Genomic DNA, 19,478 nt, shown 5'->3' with positions numbered 1-19,478 from the left:
TCCTACTTTTCATTTTCTTCTCTTGTAATTGGCTGTTTAAAGATTTCTTGGAGCTTTTGGTCATTTATCTTTTTCTACAAAATTAACTATTTTATCCGCACTGAAACATAGAAGTTCCATAAGTGCTCTCCTCTCTCAAGTTCCTAAAGTTCCTCATTTGTTTCCTCTCTCTATTTTCTTTTCTTCCTAGTCTTCAATAGTGCTATAGACAATCTTGGTGACACTCCAAAACTTGTATATTAAAATCTAATTCCCAATGTGATGGCATTTGGACACATAGCCTTTTGGAGGTGAGTAGTTTTGAAGGCAGAACTCTCATGAGCAGAGTTAATATTCTTATAAAGGAAAAGCCAGAGATTCTCATCCATTCTTCCATATATGTATAACTGAATCACTTAATTGTATAGTAGAAATTATCTTGTGGTAGTTAAATGCAAATTAGAATTATCATGAGATACCACCTCACACCAGTCAGAACTGCCATCCTTAATAAGTCCACAAATAACAAATGCTGGAGAGGGTGTGGAGAAAAGGGAACCCTCTTGCACGGTTGGTGGGAATGTAAATTGGTACACCCACTATGGAAAACAGTGTGGAGGTACATTAGAAATCTACACATAGAACTACCATATGAGCCAGCAACCCCACTCTTGGATATATATCTGGACAAAACTTTCCTTAAAAAAGACACATGCACCCGCATGTTCACTGCAGCACTATTCACAATAGCCAAGACATGGAAACAATTCAAATGTCCATTGACAAATGATTGGATTAGGAAGATGTGAGATATATATAAATAAAATATATAATGGAATACTACTCAGCTATAAAAAAGAATAAAATAATGCCATTTGTACCAACATGGATAGAACTAGAGACTCATCCTGAGTGAAGTCAGTCAGAAAGAAAAAGACAAATACCATATGATAACACTTTTATATCTGGAATCTAACATATGGCAAAAAGGAACATTTCCACAGAAAAGAAACTCATGGACTTTGAGAATAGACTTGTAGTTGCCAAGGGGAACTGGGAGGGAGTGGGATGGATTGGGAGCTTGGGGTTAATAGGTGAAGACTATTGCCTTGGGAATGGATTAGCAATGAGATCCTGCTGTGTAGCACTTGGAACTATGTCTGGTCATTTATGATGGAGCATGATAATGTTAGAAAAAAGAATGTATACATGTATGTGTAACTGAGTCACAATGCAGTACAGTAGAAAATTGAGAGAACACTGTAAACCAGCTATAATGGAAAAGAATAAAAATCATTATTAAAAAACTGAAGCCCTTGCACAATAAAATATGATAGAAAGTCTACAAAAAAGAAATTATCATAGCATTGTAAATCAACTGTACTTCAATAAAACTTTAAAAAAAATAAAGAATACAAGAAGGACACAGGAAATGGACTTTCACTAGACACTGAATCTGTAGGTGCCTTGATCTTGGACTTTCTGCCTCTAGCTATAAGAATTAAATGTCTGTTGTTTAGGATATCCAATCTGTGATGTTTTTGTTACAGCAGCCCTAACAAATTTAGGCACATGGCAAAATATTTTTTGACACTTTTTCAAAATAAATTATTTTTACATCATAATGGTGGCTAATTTGTTTTTTATGTTTATTAGTTTTTCTTATCCATTTTCTTTGAAATCATTTAGTTATTCTTTTCTCAGTTTTTTTATTTGAATTATAGCTGTCATTTTGAATTTTATTGCATTATAAGATAATAAGACCTGTTTGGTAATCCAAATTCCCAAATATTTGTGTTTCCTAATGTGAATAAAAGGACAGCAAAATATTTTCTCCTTCTCTATGAAAATAAAAATGACCTTGAGTTAATGGTCTGTTTCCATGGAAACCTAATACTGGTAGAATGGCAGCTGTATTAGTAGGCAGCAATTCTTACGATAAAAATAACCCCAGATTTGTAAACTGCATCTGGACTTGGGGGGCTTTGAATGACTATTATCACCTTGTGGGATTTTATGAGTGAGATGTATTCTTGTAACTGGCGATGTTCTTTGCTTACAGAGAGTTATAAAATATACTGATTCCTACTTGGGACATGGAAAGTATTAGAATAAGTCTCTCACCTATTCATGCTCTCAAATTTATACCTGAGCTGTCACTTTCCAGGGTTGAAGAAAGACCTTAGTCCTATATACCTGTGGGAAGTGTCATATTAAAGAATCATCTGAAGACATTTCTCCAAAGAGAGACAGACGGCAAAAAAAAAAAAACAAAAAACAAAAAACAAAAAAAAAAAAACAGAACACGCACGTGAAAAGATGCTCAACATTGCTAATTATTACACAAATGCAAGTCAAAACTACAGTGAGGTATCACCTCACACCAGTCAGAATGGCTATCATCAAAAAGTCTACAAACAATAAATGCTGGAGAGGATATGGAGAAAAGGGAACCCTGCTATATTGTTGGTGGAAATGTAAATTGGTGCAAACACTATGGAAAATAGTACGGTGGTACCTTGGAAAACTAAATATAGAATTAGCATGTAAACCAGCAATCCCACTCTTGGGTATATATCCAGAGAAAACCATAACTCAAAAAATGCTTGCACTTCAATGTCAGTTGCAGCACCATTTATAATAGCCAAGACACGGACGCAGCCTAAATGTCCATCAATAGAGGAATGAATAAAGATGTGGAACATACATGCATACTACTCAGTCATAAAAGAATGAAATAATATCATTTGCAGCAACATGGAGGGACAAAGAGATTATCATACTGAGTGAAGTCAGACAGAGAAAGACCAATACCACATAGTACCACTAACATGTGGAATCTAATAAGAATGATACAAAAAAATTTATAAAGCAGAAAAAAAACTCACAGATTTCAAAACCAATCTTATGGTTACCATAGGTGAAACTGTTGTGGGGAGTGAAGAATTGGAGAGTGGGAATAGTATATATAGGCTACATGTAAAATAAATGATTAACAAGAACACTGGAGTTCCCGTCGTGGCGCAGTGGTTAACGAATCCGACTAGGAACCATGAGGTTGCAGGTTCGGTACCTGCCCTTGCTCAGTGGGTTAACGATCCGGCGTTGCCGTGAGCTGTGGTGTAGGTTGCAGACGCAGCTCGGATCCCGAGTTGCTGTGGCTCTGGCATAGGCTGGTGGCTACAGCTCCGATTGGACCCCTAGCCTGGGAACCTCCATATGCCGCTGGAGCAGCCCAAGAAATAGCAAAAAGACAATAAATAAATAAATAAATAAATACAGAACCCACTGAATAGCACAGGCAAATCTACTCGATAGTTTGCAATAACTTATTTTTTCTCAAAAAATAATGGATGTATTTATATGTATGGTTGATTCACTTTGCTGTACTCCTAAAACTAATACAACATTGTAAGTCAACTATACTCCAATAAAGGTAAAATATATATATATACATATATATATATGAAATTAAAAAAAAAAAGCACCTGATTCCCTGATTCTTCCTTACTGACTTGATTATTGCAAATAATAAAACCATTGCCAAATGTGGCCAATTACAATCATGTGAAATTAATTATCTCATTGAGCCTAAAATTAGTAGGAATGGGTGTTAGATTAGTTTTCATTTATGAATGTATTAAAATGCAACTGGCTTCAATATTCTATTATGCATAGAAGACTAAGCATGGTCAGAAGGAAGTAGAAGGGAGGACTACGCAACCCCTGCAATTTGTTGTAGAGCACGAAGATGTAACTAACACCCAGGTCCCCTCTAAAAGATGTCACTGATAATTCCTTGTCTTGGTCATGAAATGCCCACTGCAAGGCAATATGATGAGAGGAAGAATTTTAAATAAGACTTTAAAATCCTCTTTTGGAAAGAATTAACCAAAATGAACAAAATAGCATAGTGGAAGAAGTTGGGCATAATTTTTTCAAGATGTGCAAAAAAAAGTTTCAAGGACCTTTTAATGATAAAAAATCTGGGATAATATGGTTCTTAAAAGCTAAGGAGGCAATGTGTTAACCAGTTTGAAAGAGAAAGTAAGAGAAGCATTCTTGACAGACAAAAAGACACAGGTACATTTTTTAAAACACTGTATGCTAATTCCTTTCACTGTATGCTAATTCCTTTCACCCATGTTTTGTATTCTTCCTGTTAATAAAGTCCAAGTTCTAGGTTTAATTGCATTAGTTATATACAGATACACATAGAATGCAGTACATATGATTTAATTAGAAAAAGATAGTTATGGATGCACTTCACTGTAATCTTTTAGTTCCATTAAACGTCAAGCTAGTTTGAAAACACATTTTATTTCATGCTTCACAAACTATGAATATTGAGAAAATTACCTTGAAAATGATTATTTTGATATGAGGAAAACGATATTGCTAATTCTAGCATCATGTTCTACCTGGGCAAAACTAATTTCTTTGTATGAACTATCTATGACATTTTCTAGAATGTAGGTATTACTCTCTCAAAGCTGCCCCGTTTTCCTGAGCCCAGCAGCAGCACAAGTGCTGCCTAAGAAATCCGTATATCTGTAAGGAAGACACATTGAACAAACTTGTAGGTAATGCTTGAGGTATTGAGGATATTTAGTGAGTACACATGTGCCGGACAAGGCAACAGTTTAGAGAGAGGATATTTAAGTCTTTAAGGCCTTATGATCATTTTCTAAAATAAGTACCTGATACCCTACAGTATCATGCACCTAAGCATTGCTCTTCTCATCTGAGATAGTGTGTCAGACGTGACATTCAATAACTCTAGTTCTAAATTATCGAGTCTAGCTCCAAAATTTACACAGTCCAGTTAAAAATAAAATGCATGGCCCACATTCAAAAAGCAGTTTAAAAAAAAACCCGGAGTTCCCATCGTGGCGCAGTGGTTAAGGAATCCAACTAGGAACCATGAGGTTGTAGGTTCGGTCCCTGTCCTTGCTCAGTGGGTTAACGATCCGGCATTGCTATGAGCTGTGGTGTAGGTTGCAGACGCGGCTCGGATCCCGAGCTGCTGTGGTTCTGGCATAGGCTGGTGGCTACAGCTCTGATTCAACCCCTAGCCTGGGAACCTCCATATGCCGCGGGAGCGGCCCAAGCAATAGCAAAAAAAAAAAAGATAAAAAAAAAACAAATTCTGTCCTTTTTTACCCAGTCTTTATATCTTTGTAGTTGCTATTTAATGCCATGATTCCTTGGTAAGGGTTGAATACAGACCACAGGTTGAATACAAACCCCCACACACCTTGGAGATCTTCCCTGCAAGTCAGAGCACATCACAGGGCTGTCAGAGTTTTGGGGTTTGCCTCTAGGGAGCCAGAAGGCAACAGTCATCTTTGGTATGGGAAGGGAAGTAAGTGGCCAGGAGCTCATCCAGGTGAGAGGTGAATATGGAACCATACCTGAGGGAAAACGTCAAGTCCCCAGCACATTCTCCATTATCCTATCAGACTTCACTTACACAAGACAAACTCAAAAATATCAAGACAGTGACTAACAAGCATTAAACGCATTGTTTGGGGGGGATGTAGGCATGATGGGGGTCTCGTGAGGGCAGGGCCCTATGCAACTGTGATGGTCATGCACATGAAGATGACCCTGCAATTCTATCCCAAATAGACAATTTCATCTGTCCTATTCCAAGCCTCAACAGTGAAATTCAAAACAGCCCCAACCACAAGTCCCCCTTTGCCTAATACTATTCCCTTATTTTGTTTGGTTTTTCATTCAAAGGTAATTACATAAGAACAATGCATATGAACTATAAGGATTAACACAAAATCAGTTTAAGGAATGCCTAAAACATTTATATGAAAAATAAATATTTTTATTCATTTTTATAATTACTAGTGTCCACTAGTTAAGATGGCGACATCTTCACACAGAAAAACAGAATGTTTAAATAATGTGTAAATTAGCCAGGCAAAATTTATCTTCTGAAATAACGACATAGTTTGTAAAATCCATGTATGGTATATAAGCACTAAAGAAATGAATTGAGAAAAACTCTCTAAGAAAATCATCAATAGATATAAATAAAAATAAAGAAGTTCTCTTGTCCATGGAACATTAGCATTCACACAGCAAAAAGTTCTTTATTATTTTTTTAAATTGTTATCTTTCTTTTTTTTTTTTTTTTTTTTTTTTGTCTTTTTAGCTATTTCTTGGGCCGCTCCCATGGCATATGGAGATTCCCAGGCTAGGGGTTGAATCAGAGTTGTAGCCACCGGCCTACGCCAGAGCCACAGCAACTCGGGATCCGAGCCGCGTCTGCAACCTACACCACAGCTCACGGCAACGCTGGATCGTTAACCCACTGAGCAAGGGCAGGGACCGAACCCGCAACCTCATGGTTCCTAGTCGGATTCGTTAACCACTGCGCCACGACGGGAACTCCATCTTTCTTTTTTTTACATACATATGTGTCCATGTAGAATCATACCAGTTTGAAAAAGTATTATTTTTCAATTATTTTGAAAATTAATTCAATTCAGTTGCAATCAGTTTGATGATAATTTTTAACAATGGTGGAAATTATGGGTTTTTTGGTTTTTTGGTTTTGTTTTGTTTGCTTTTTAGGGCCGCATGTATGGCATATGGAAGTTCCCAGCCTAGGGGTTGAATCAGTCCAGAAATTATGTTTTATGAAGGATATTATTTCTGATAGTGAAGTTACTATGATGTGATACTGTTGTAAGATATTAATATATATTTATAATTTTATATATATATATAATAAAAACTATTCAAAAGCTTATTTTAGAAGCCCAGTTCATACTATTTTGGGAGAGTTGGTCAACATTTTGAAAAAATTTTATTATTTCTATATAAATGATATGATTAAATGTCATAATTAAAGTCTTCCAAAGAAAAAGAGTAAACAATGTGAAAAAAAGTAAGTCTGTTTCATCCCTTTAGAATCCAATCTGCAATTATTATCTTGAAGAATACTTTCTAAAACTCTTTTTGTACTGCTCCTTATGGGCACAAATTTATCATTACATTAGTCAAGACTACCACTAACTTATGCTTAAGTACATATCTAATCACTTACAAAATATTCCTTCCACAGGATATGTGTAATATATGCTTGCTTATTTCATTCATTCATTTGTCTAAATTATCTAGAATCCTATAGTGTTTCATGACTATTGTCTAATACTGTACTCTTTATATGGGTTGATCAATTAGCCAATTCTTGCAAATTCTAAGCACAGCCCCTAGTATGATTTATGTTGGAGTCTGGGGCCCAAAATTAATTTCCATTCCACAACAGTTTCAAAGACAAGAAAGATTTCTGAGACTCGGTTTCCTCAAGTGTTAAAAAAAAAAAATGGAGTAGACATTAATATGTATATTCCAGGTGTGATGAAGAAAATAAATGAGATTATAAGTAAAAATGATTTTGTTGTGTTGACCTATTTCATTTTGACAAAGAGAATATTTAAACAAATACATGTTTTGGTAGATAATACCACAGGAGAACAGCCATAATCTGTGTCCTAGCTCCAACAGCTGAAGGAAGCAATGGTAGTGGATTCATTAGGAAATAAAACTAGAGGCAAAATAATTGCTTTGCCATTTTCCTTCTGTTGTTATTAACAAAATCAGCACTGGCCGCTTTTGCAACCAAAAAGTTATAAGTGCTTTCTAATATGTAATTAGTGTAGGACAATAAACTGCATGGTGAAAAACACAGAAGAGTAAATAAATGCTAAAAGAATAGTCAGCAGGACACTTGTCTTTTCCTGTGAACATAGGAAAGTACACTTTAATGAAGATATTTACTTCATAATCTGAGAAGTGGGGGCTTTGGCTGTATATAAAACCGAATTTACTTTTATAGGTTTACCTACCCTGGCTCCCCTTGATCTTCACGAATGGCATTCAGAGGACAGTCTTGTTTTTGTGTTTATTTTATGTTGTTTCTGAAAAATCTCTGCTCTCATAATGTTTTCATTAGCCTCGTCCAAACAGGAATATTACTCATGCTAATGACTGTGAATTGTTTTCTCTAAAGCCAGACATGTTTTTAAAACCTCTTCTTCCTAAAACCCTTTTTTCCTGCTCCCTCCTTTTAATTTCCATTTTTTATGCACTGACATGCTGCTTTGAGAAACAGTTGCAGCCAGATTGGAGAGCACTATGAAATGAATGGCTGGGATAGTTATTCCTCCTTTTGGCAAAACTCCTTGCTGTAACTGCATTAAAGCCTGCTGCGTCTAATGTTAGCATGTGCACATTCTACTGAGTTCCACTGGAAATGAGGCCTGTTGGATGAAAAGCATTCTTTTTTGCATGGTAGAACAAGAGCATTTTCAATCAAAACAAAATTAAAATGCTAACAATGCTCCCTCCTCCTTGCTTAAACATTTCTGTCAAACCCCATTCCTTTTAGGTTTTTAATTTATTACAAAAAACAAGTGATACCAATACTTTCCCCTCTAATGTCTGCTGATATTTTTCAACAATTAAAATTCTACAGACAAACAATATAATGCTGCTCTCATTTTTATGAAATGACATTTTTTTCTTCTTCTGTCTTGATGCCGTCTGTGAAACAGCAAGAGGACCTTATGGGTTGCATTTTTATTAGCGTAATATAATCGGTTAACTAGTTTTCCCATCCCAAGAACAGGTAGGGCTAGAAGTTGAGGACAGGGAGGTCAGCCATTACAAATATGCTGCATAAAGCAATTTTATAGTCCAAAAAGTTATATTTTCTTGATTTTTTTTTTTTCTTTTTAGGGCCGCACCTGGGCACATGGAAGTTCCCAGACTAGGCGTCGAATTGGTGCTGCAGCTGCTGCCCAATGCCACAGCCACAGCAATACAAGATCTGAGTAGCATCTGCAATCTACGCCTCAAGCTTGGGGCAATTCTGGATCCTTAACCCACTGAGGGAGGCCAGGTGTTGAACCCGCATCTTCATGGATATTGTTTTGGGTTCTTTACCCACTAAGCCACAATTAGAACTCCTCTCAAGAGTTACTAAGGTCTCTGAAAGTACTGGACTTGGAAAAACATCCAGTTGTCTATGCCCAGAGACCATCTCTAGTCTTCATTTCCTTTTTAAAATATTGTTCTCAAAAGGAATTGGAAGCAAAGCTAAAAGATAGATATTCTATTTAAATGTTATTTTTTGTCTTCCTAAACGCTTTGCTTTTTAGCCACATAGGACTGAATACTCTAAGCTCTAAGATGGGAACAATGTCTTGCATCAACTGCAATAAAACAATTGTTGTGGAAATTTTTTGTAAAGTGCAACATGTACAAAGTTTCTTCAGATTGCTATGTTTAACTTCAGAAGAGTAAGATAATGTTATGAGTTTAATTGGCAGGTGTCTAGAATACCTCTGACTTTACTAACCTGAGAAAGGGACAATTTCTTATTACCTTTACTTCAATATCATCACCATTGTGAAGTAGAAAATTAGAGTATTCATAAGTACACACTGATATCACCAATAGAAACCAGATGCTCTTTGCAAATTAAACAGGTATCTAAGTAATGAGCAGTGTCTATTGCCATTAAACGTGGAATTAATCAGAGAGAGGACCCAGATACCCTAACTATATCTGCCATGATACTTCTTCTTTTTTTTTTTTTTTTTTTTTTTTTTTTTTTGTCTTTTTGTCTTTTTTGTTGTTGTTGTTGCTATTTCTTGGGCCGCTCCCGCAGCATATGGAGGTTCCCAGGCTAGGGGTTAAATCGGAGCTGTAGCCACAGGCCTACTCCAGAGCCACAGCAACGCGGGATCCGAGCCGCGTCTGCAACCTACACCACAGCTCACAGCAACACCGGATCGTTAACCCACTGAGCAAGGGCAGGGATCGAACCCGCAACCTCATGGTTCCTAGTCGGATTCGTTAATCACTGCGCCACGACGGGAACTCCCCATGATACTTCTTAAATGCAATTCAATGATACACCACTTTAACTCCAAAAGGAGTAAACCATGCTATCAAAGTACCCCTACTTGATTATATTAAGAATTCAAAAATTTCTTCAATAATGACTAAATCAAAAACCGTTTCAAAGTTTTGTTCTCAAGGCGCTTTTTGTGCAGGTGAGGTCTAAAACACCCAGCTTTCATATTTGTCTTTTTACATCATGAAAAATATAAAAAAAAAAAAACACATACATGATTTCTACATTTTCAATTCTGCATTATCAATGGACTTCTCAGTTTAGCAGAGTCCCCAAAGCTAGTGTGCTTCTGGATAAAAAGGAGGGCATAACCTTAAAGAGGCATCATTACTTATAAAACAGAAATGGACTCAAAGACTTTGAAACCAAGTTATGTCTACCAAAGGGGTAATGTGGTGGGGGGGATAAAGTAGGGGTTGGGGTTGATATATACACAATACTATATATAAAATAGATGAGTAACAAGGACCTACTTATGCCATAGGGAAATTTAGCATATAGGAATTGTGCTAAAGAGGAGTTTCTGTTGTGGTGCAGTGGATACCAAATCCAACTAGGAACCATGAGCTGTGGTGTAGGTTGCAGATGTGGCTCGGATCCCACATTGCTGTGGCTCTGGCGTAGGCTGGTGGGTACAGCTCTGATTGGACCCCTAGCCTGGGAACCTCCATATGCTGTGGGAGCGGCCCTAGAAAAGGCAAAAAAAAAAAAAAAAAAAAAAAGGAATTATGCTAAAGATTAAATAAATAGCATATAGGAAATTTAGCATATAAAAAAATAACCTATATGGGAAAAGAATCTGTAAAGGAATAGATATAATTGATTTAGCATATAAAAAATAACCTATATAGGAAAAGAATCTGTAAAGAAATAGATATAATTGACTGACTTTGCGGTATGCCTGAAATTAACACAACTTCGTAAGTCATCTATACTCCACTATTTTTTTTAAAGGTATCATGGTATGTACCGTACAAACCTAGAAGCTTATGGTCATTTAGTGTAAATAAAAAGAGCCTAGTACATTTCAAAAGCCTCTAGGTTCATCTCTATTAAAATACAGGGAAATGTTTTACATTATTAATAATACTAAGATTCTAGTAGAGATAACTGTTTATTTTCTTGAAGGGCAGAGGTCCCTGCTATACAGTGTAGACTATTTAGCAGCATCCCTGGACTCAGGATCATTTAATATCTTAAACAAAAAGTTGAATGGTATTACTTTGTTCATTCCTTCAATTTAAAATTTATGAACTCTCATCCTTCTGCCATTATCTGTAATGCATCTATCTAGTATATATACTTTCATTAAGAGTGATAAGAATTGTGGTTAAAAAAAATAGTGTAACACTTGTTCTATGAAAGAGCATTGTTCTCTACTCATAATTAGAAAGCTAAAATGCAAGTTACAATTTTTAGAGCTGATAGTGAACTTTTTAATTTCATCCCCACTCCCCCACATTGAATACATCATCTCTCTATTAGTTAGCCTGGCAACAAGGCAATGTTTGTCTATGATGGTTCAATACTGAGCAAAGTCTTAAATCCACATAGTGTTGTCAATCCCATTACAGAAACATTTATCAGAAATGTATGTGGGTGGATGAGCTGCTCAAGGCACTTGAAAAACACAGGCAAATAGTATATTAAGGTAAGTAAGAAATTACTTTTTAGCAGAAATTAGAGAAAATGACCTCTGCCTTAGGGAATTGGAAAAGACTTTGAAGCCAGCTTCCTTATGAAGGATGAATAGGATTTCAACAGGAGAGGGAAAATGAATCAAGCAATGCAGGGACAGAGCCAGAAAAGCATATAACCAGGGGTGGATGTGAAGTCAGTGTAATTAGAACCTAACCTCCAGAGAAAGCAGCAGTTGCAGGAGGTAAGGCCAGAAAGGGAGGTGTTAGCCTATAAGAAACAGGGAGACTTTCATTGTTTTTAACTGGAATGTTACCTGGTCAGATTTTCACTTTAGAAAGATGGCTCTAAATATGTATGAAGAATGAATGGAATAGAGTGCACCTAAAATCATGGACAGCAGTTAGCAGTCCATTGAGGCAATATTTCAATTGAAAGAGAATAAGATACTGAACTGAAAAAAATAGCATGAGGGATTGAGAAAAGGGAAGGGCCTCAGACAAAATAAAGGATGTAGAATAGACAGAACTCCAAAATAATTGGAGTTGAAAGTGAAGATAATTTTCACAATGGTTTCTGGTGTGGTGACTAGATGGATAATAAATGTCATTTCCTGAGACAGGAGACAAGGAGCAGATTTTAGGGAAATGTATTGTTAACTATAAAGAATAAACTATGATTCCAAACACCAAAGCAACATGTAACACAAGGAATAATTAACGTATTCAAGTGTAAACTGTAGAAATGTTGGTTAATGTGGGAAGTTTGTTTTCTTAAATCATAAGCTCTCCAAAAGGAAATTTACATGTCAATATTATTTCTACTAATTAAAGATGATTCCATTGGGAATCTTTGAGCTTCATTTATGTGAATGCCATGCCCTAATACACAAAAGTTAGAGAATATGCTGTGAAACAGCTTGGAAGAGCAGCTCGGCTCAATGGAGGGAAGATAATGGCTGATAAACACACTAGAATTCTTTGGCATTCTAAACAAATTCAGTAGCTGGCTTTGCGAGGTCATAAATCCCTTAGACAATTAGACAAACAGCACGGATTTAACACTTAAAACATGTACATGTACACCTACATCATATTTTCTTATGATTTTAAGATTCATAGACATGCTTGCATTGTATCAAATTCAGCTTAGGAGCTCTTGATTCAGAGTTGTACACATTTAATCATATAGGTATTATTTTTAAAAAACAAAATATATATTTAGAAACATATCCTTTGTGGTAAGTAAGCAGCTAAGGTCAGTGTTTAGATCCCCTATTTTGGGGAGGACAACTCAATCTTTTCTCCTACATCTTTACTCTTATTGTAAGAGAGAAAATTATCTACTCTTCATAGATGGCTGAAAATTACCCAATAAAGTTATTATATCATGGCAACTGCCTTTTATCTATCAGTTTCTTCTTACTTTTTATAAAATCAACTTTCCCTTGAAGAAATCAAACTTAAGTAATGAAGAAACTGATATTTTAATAGCAACAGGAACTATATCAACACAGCAATAAGTGAAACACTGTAAAAGCTTGTTAGTACCTAAATATCATACCATCTGCAACATGAGCAAGTCTATTCTCTTATGGAAAATGTTAACTCTATTTAGTTCTGTAATGGGAAATTTGTAACTTATGGGCAGCTTATGTAATATACTGTTATTAGATAAGAAAAAAAACTGCCCATACCCATATATACAGATACTGAAAATTTAATACAAATCCTGTTTTAACGTTCTTTGCCATTCCTTTGTCCCCAATCTTTCTCTGTTAACACCACGGATTTTGTCTCTTCTTTTATTATCATTCATATTTCTTCTTATTCATATATTTCAGTTTACTAGACATCTGTGTTTATTCTCTGTATTCATTGCCTTGTTTCCTGATAACATTCTCCATTTTATTCTGGAGATCACTCCCCCCAGCTGTTAGCTAACATGTTTCAGGTAGTCTGAGAGAATTAGCCTTTTTCACCCTTAAAAATAGAAATCTAATTTTTAGCTAAGGAGTTGTTCATGCAGAATAAATACTATCTTGGAGGTATGTGTGACCATGTGACAAAGTTGGAAAAGAATAGAAGTGAAAGTATTGAGTGGCAGCTTCTGGAAAATTTTTTAAAAGAGTTGTCCCATACTCTCGGTGGAAATTTTTTTCCCTTTCTTCCAACAGGTTGCAGGAATGTAGATTCAATGGCTGGAGTTCTGACTGCTAAATTACACAATGAGTATGAACCTGCTATTTCAGAGATGGCTAAGAGGAATGCCTGAATGAAGCTCAGTCCTTAGGGCTTTGTAGATAGAGGTGCTATGTCAACTGCAATCTGCCTCAAGATTCATACATAAGAAATAAATTTCTATTTTATATTTTTGAAGTCGTTGTGAGCTGTGAACTGTGTTTTTCCACATAGGAATCTAACCTTAACTAATACGGTTGAAAGTCCACTCTGAACGAAGCTGATCACCTTTCTCTGTTTCAGGGGGAGACATTTACTATGCCCATATCTTGTATAAAATGGCATGATTGCAGTTATTGGAGACCCTAACTTAGCCAGAAAAGCTGTGATGAGTGGAATATAAAGACTCAGTCATTCTCACAAAATTGCTAAGTGGTTTAAATATCAAAATCCATATGAGCTTGGGGCACAGTAAAACCTTCATGAGAGGACTGCATATAATTTCCAAGGGTAGCATGGGATGATGTCATAGTTACATAATTAAAGCAAATATTTAGGGAACCTGGAAATTTTTACAGGCATTTAAAGTTATAATTAGGATAGTCTGATGTGAGTTTAATACACTCTAGGATTTGTGATTTGTAGAAAACCATGGTGTCTAGTGCTAACTGCAACATGCACTTTGTGACGAAGCACTCATTATGCAGCAGCTAAACAACCTTCACCCACTCATTCCATCCAATCCTTCTGGGTTCATTGCACAAATGCCACAATGTCTTCTGATTAGTTTGTGAAAAGAGAATAAAAAGTTTGTAGCTTATTAAGTTATGGCAAAACAAAAAACAATACAAGTAATGCCAGGAAATACTGAGTTTGTTAATAAGACCAATCAATTCTCAGTCATCAAGTGTAATTCACACAGAATTAATTCACCATTTGAAATACTACCTGAAATACATAGGCACTGTCTTAATAGTGTGTTTCACGTGACTATTCCTAATGACCACAATGACATTCAATCAGCATTGGATTCTGCATACTACAGTGTTAGGCACTATTGCATATATTCCAGATACAGTAGTAAATAAAAAAGACATAAGCTTTTGCTCTTAGGGAACTTACATTTGTGATGTGATCACATGGGAAAGGGAGATAAGTCAGATTTTAGGGGGGTTCATGGGTATGGGTGAAGAGCGGAAGAGACAGGAACTTACTTTGTAGAGGAGAAGAAAGCTGATCTTGGGAGATTTGATCAGTTAAATAAGAGGAGAAAAATGAAACAGTGCTCACAATTCTTCAAAAGGTAAGAGACTATCACATTTTGGGTGAACTTATGTGAGGGCAGTAGAACTGGAGCTTCAGGTCAGCAACTGAGATGGACCAGAACTGAGCAGAAGGGGCAGAGGGCAAACCAGTATGTTTTTCCATCTTGTTTAAATCTAAAAAGATTTATCCTTTGCCAAATCTCAGAGAGAAGATGTGGTAAATACAAAATGTTCTTATGCTTCTTTTTAAATGTGACATATTCTTTAATTTTGAAAGAATGCATGAGTACTGAAAATTCTTAGAAAATACTAACAGTATAAGGAAGGGAATAAAATATCATTCTTTCTAGTACTTAGAGGCATCTGATACTATGCTTTGGGCATATTTTATTATGGTTTTTTATTTTTTTCTTAGTTGAACCAGTTTCTAATGTAAAATATTTTTGTAAAATGTTTTCAAAAATCTTTGTAACATTATTTAATGGCTGTGTAATATTTTAAGGTAAAGCTATGTTCATAGTCATTGTTTAAAAATTAGAGTATGTAACCCCTTAATACAAAAAGTAATAATCCAAAAATAAACTCAAAATGGATTAAAAGCCTACATGTAAGACAAGATACTATAAAACTCCCAGAGGAAAACAGGTAGAACATTATTTGACATAAATTGCAACACTACTTTTTTTTTTTTTTTTTTTTTTTTTTTTTTTTTTTTTTGTGGATCCACATCCTAAAGCAAAGGAAATAAGAGCAAAATTGCACAAAAATCTCCTGCATGGCAAAGGAAAATGTTGACAAAAAGAAAGAATGATGTACTTAATGAGAAAACATTTGCAAATAATAGGACAGATAAGGGTTTAATATGCAACATATATGAACAGCTCATATGACTCGGTATCAAAAAAAAAAAACTCAAAAAATGAGAAGAACTGAGTGGACATTTCTCCAAACCATAAGTGGAGATGACCAACAGGCACATGAAAAGATGCTCAACATCACTAATTAACAGGGAAATGCAAATCAAAACCACAAGGAGATATTACCTTACACAAGTCAGAAATGCTGTTATCAAAATGTCTACAAATAATAAATGCTGATCAAAGTCTGGAGAAAAGGGAGCCCTCCTGCACTGTTTGGGGAAATATAAATCAGTACAGCCCTTATGGAAAATAGTATATAGGTTCATTAAACAATTAAGAATTGACTTAACATATGATCTAGCAATCCCACTCCTTGGCATATATCTGGAAAAGAAGAAAACTCTAATTTGAGAAGATACATGCATCACAGTGTTCATTGTAGCACTATTTATAGTAGCTAAGACATAGAAGCAACCTAAGTGTCTATCAAAAGAGGAATGAATAAAGAAGATGTGGTACATATATACAATGGAATACTACTCAGCCATAAAAAAATGAAATGATGGGAGTTCCCATCATGGTGCAGTGGAAACGAATCCAACTAGGAACCACAAGGTTGTGGGTTCAATCCCTGGCCTTGCTCCGTGGGTTAAGGATCTGGCATTGCCATAAGCTGTGGTGTAGGTTGCAGACACATCTCGAATCTTGCATTGCTGTGGCTCTGGTGCAAGCCGGCAGCTACAGCTCCGATTCGACCCCTAGCCTGGGAACCTCCAACCCCTAGCCTGGGAACCTCCACGTGCTGCAAGTGTGGCCTTAAAAAGACAAAAGACAAAAAAAAAATGAAATCATGTTACTTGCAGCAACATGGATGCAACTAGAGATTAATACAAGTGAAGTAAGCCAGACAGAACAATATCATGTGATATAATTTATATGTGGAACCTAAAAAATAGTACCAATGAACTTATTTACAAAACAGAAACCTAGTCATAGACATGGAAAACAGATAACCACAAAAGTGATGGGGCGAGGAATAAAGTGGGAGGAGAGAACTAATAGATGCATACTACAATATACAAAATAGACAAACAATAAGGATTGACTGTATAGTACAAGAAACTATATTCAATATCTTGTAATAAACTATGATGGGAAACAATTTAAAAAAGAATATAATATACATTTATAAATATATACATATATATGAATCACTTTGCTGTATACCTGAAACTAACACAATATTGTAAATCAACTATACTGCAGTAAAAAAATTATAAGATTTTAAAAAATAGCATTGATATTTTGATAACAATTCTTTAGACAAAATCAATTGGGTTTTCTTTGCATGTCCCCAAATTATTTTATGACAAAAGAGTTTTTGCATATAACCTTCTTATATAAGTGTTACACACTCTGGGAAATACTAAAATAACTTTTTTAAAAAGTTAGAGTGAGGTCGAAATTGCTCGATATTTTAAATATCCTAATAAAGTATATACTATGTACTTGTAAAATGTTTTTAGACATAATGCATGCTAATATTAAAAAAGCTAACAGGACAAAGAAGCAATCAAACTTCATTTCTTAAGTTGATTCCGTATTCTATCATATGAAATCACCACAGCTAACAATGGATGAACACAATTCTATTCATTTCTCAAATCATGTATGCAGATAAAAGGAAAGACAGGTAAGCAGGTAGGTTAAATAAATTTTTTTTCCTCTTTTTTTTAGGGCTGCACACATGGCACATGGAAATTCCCAGGTTTGGGGCTGAATCAGAGCAATAGCTGCAACATGGGATCTGAGTCGTGTGTGCGACCTATACCACAGTTCATGGCAATGCCAGATCCCTGACCCACTGAGTGAAGGCAGGTATCACACCTGCATCCTCATGGATACTAGTCAGATGAGTTTCTGCTGAGCCACAATGGGAACTCCCTAAATAAATATTAAGATAGATAGATAGATAAGTTAACTACATTTAAATTTTGAATTATGCTACATTTTAGATTTAAAAACTATTCTAATAAAATTCATTTATATTTAACGGAAGCAATATAATTTTCTGTACCCTGAAAATATTGGTTAAAATGCAAGTATTGTTTCTTAAACAGATAAAATATTATTTTTAAATAAGCCCTGTAAAGGTCAGGTAAAATTCTGATAAATAGTAAGAGTTTCACGTCACTTTTAAACTACCTAATTAGACTTCAGACAATATACATGGACTTCTAGCAATAAAAGATAAGCTTAGATTTCATTCCACTTCCATTAGACTCAAATGTATTATAATACATTTTTCTTAGGATTTAGTATGGTCTTTCAGTGCGTGGATTACAGTCTTTATTTTAGGGATTTATTTCCCTCTTTACATCTTCTTGAAAATTCAAATATGCTTTGTTTTACTTTGTTTTCCACAGAGAGTCATTTTTATCTTTATAACTTTCTTTTAAGATTTTTTTCTTTTTCTTTTTTCTAGTGCATTCAGACTCAGTTTTTTAAAATTAATTTTTATTAGCGTATAGTTAATTTACAGTGTTATATCAATTTCTGCTGTACAGCATAGTGACCCAGTCATACATATATACATTCTTTTTCTCATATTATCTTCCACCATGTTCTATCCCAAGAGACTGGATATAGTTCCCTGTGCTTTACAGTAGGACCTTACTGCTTATTCATTCTAAATGTATTAATTTCCATCTAACAACCTCAAACTCCCCATTCATCCTACTCCCTTGCCCCTCCCCTCGGCAACCAAAAGTCTGTTCTCTATAAGCCTATCTACAAACTAGAAGCAGACTCAGAGACATTAAGTGATTTTTTTGAAGCCTATGTTGTACATCTTGGATTGGGTTTCAATTATTTTTATTACATTGTTATAATATCCTATCTTGTCACGCTCTTTTTAAAAGAGAAAGGTTCTTTGACCTTGAACAACTATTTGTCTGAAATCTTGTTTTATCCCTACAAGTAATTCTTCCATTTGTGTGCTTTCAAAGTGTCTTTCTCTTCTTTTATAGTTTCCAATCCCAAGGCCATGTGTTTTATCCCCTTGCTTATGAGTTATGTTGAAGCAATCACAGCCTATATGTTAAGTACTGCCCAATAGGCAAATAATGGAACAAGTAAGAAAATGTGCCAACATTCAGTATTGCCTTGAGTACTCATAAGCTGGCTATTTCCTTCTGGCAGAAGCCCACTCCCAGCCCGACTCCCTCAAGCATCAGCACTTAAGCAGTGGTGGGTTGGTACAGGTCTTGTCAGTCTCCTTGAGACCCCTAGCACTTTGAATTGAGATCTGGTGATAGCTGCTTCCTTTCCTTCCTTCACCCCTCTTAACGTGCAGTACTCCCCACTACATAGAAGGTTCACTTACAGACCATAAAAATAACTTCAGCATGGTTTCTCCTTCAGCATCACACACACTGTGAAATAGGGAGAAGGAACTAGGCTGCCACACAGATAGCTCCTGGGCTGTCTTATAGCTCAGGTATCTTCACAGATAGCTCAGGTATCTTCACAGATAGCTCCTGGGCTGTCTTATAGCTCAGGTATCTTCACTCTGCTGCAAGGATAATGAGATAAACTGCCATCAGGGGGACTC

At 35.6% G+C, this 19,478-nt stretch overlaps 1 protein-coding gene and 1 long non-coding RNA gene across 6 annotated transcripts in view; one reads left to right on the top strand and one right to left on the bottom strand.

The window, feature by feature from the left end:
• The window catches only part of PRR16 (proline rich 16), a 264,562-nt gene that overhangs the window by 4,866 nt on the left and 240,218 nt on the right, over positions 1-19,478 (bottom strand). The gene's annotated exons all lie outside the window — the stretch shown is intronic.
• LOC110259454 (uncharacterized) overlaps positions 11,484-19,478 on the top strand; it is a 64,289-nt gene continuing 56,294 nt past the window's right edge. For all 4 annotated transcript variants that reach the window (XR_014838656.1, XR_014838657.1, XR_014838655.1 and 1 more), the window contains exon 1: positions 11,484-11,573. This is a non-coding gene — a long non-coding RNA (uncharacterized LOC110259454). The remainder of the gene's footprint in view (positions 11,574-19,478) is intronic.

The sequence above is a fragment of the Sus scrofa genome, chromosome 2 (assembly GCF_054392235.1).
Source record: "Sus scrofa isolate SSC_HxYL_T2T_F1_AM1 chromosome 2, Sscrofa_HxYL_maternal_Yorkshire_Landrace_v2.0, whole genome shotgun sequence".
In the NCBI taxonomy this organism is placed as follows: domain Eukaryota; kingdom Metazoa; phylum Chordata; class Mammalia; order Artiodactyla; family Suidae; genus Sus; species Sus scrofa.
The sequence above is the reverse complement of the archived record's forward strand: the minus strand, read 5'-3'. Positions and strand labels throughout refer to the sequence as shown.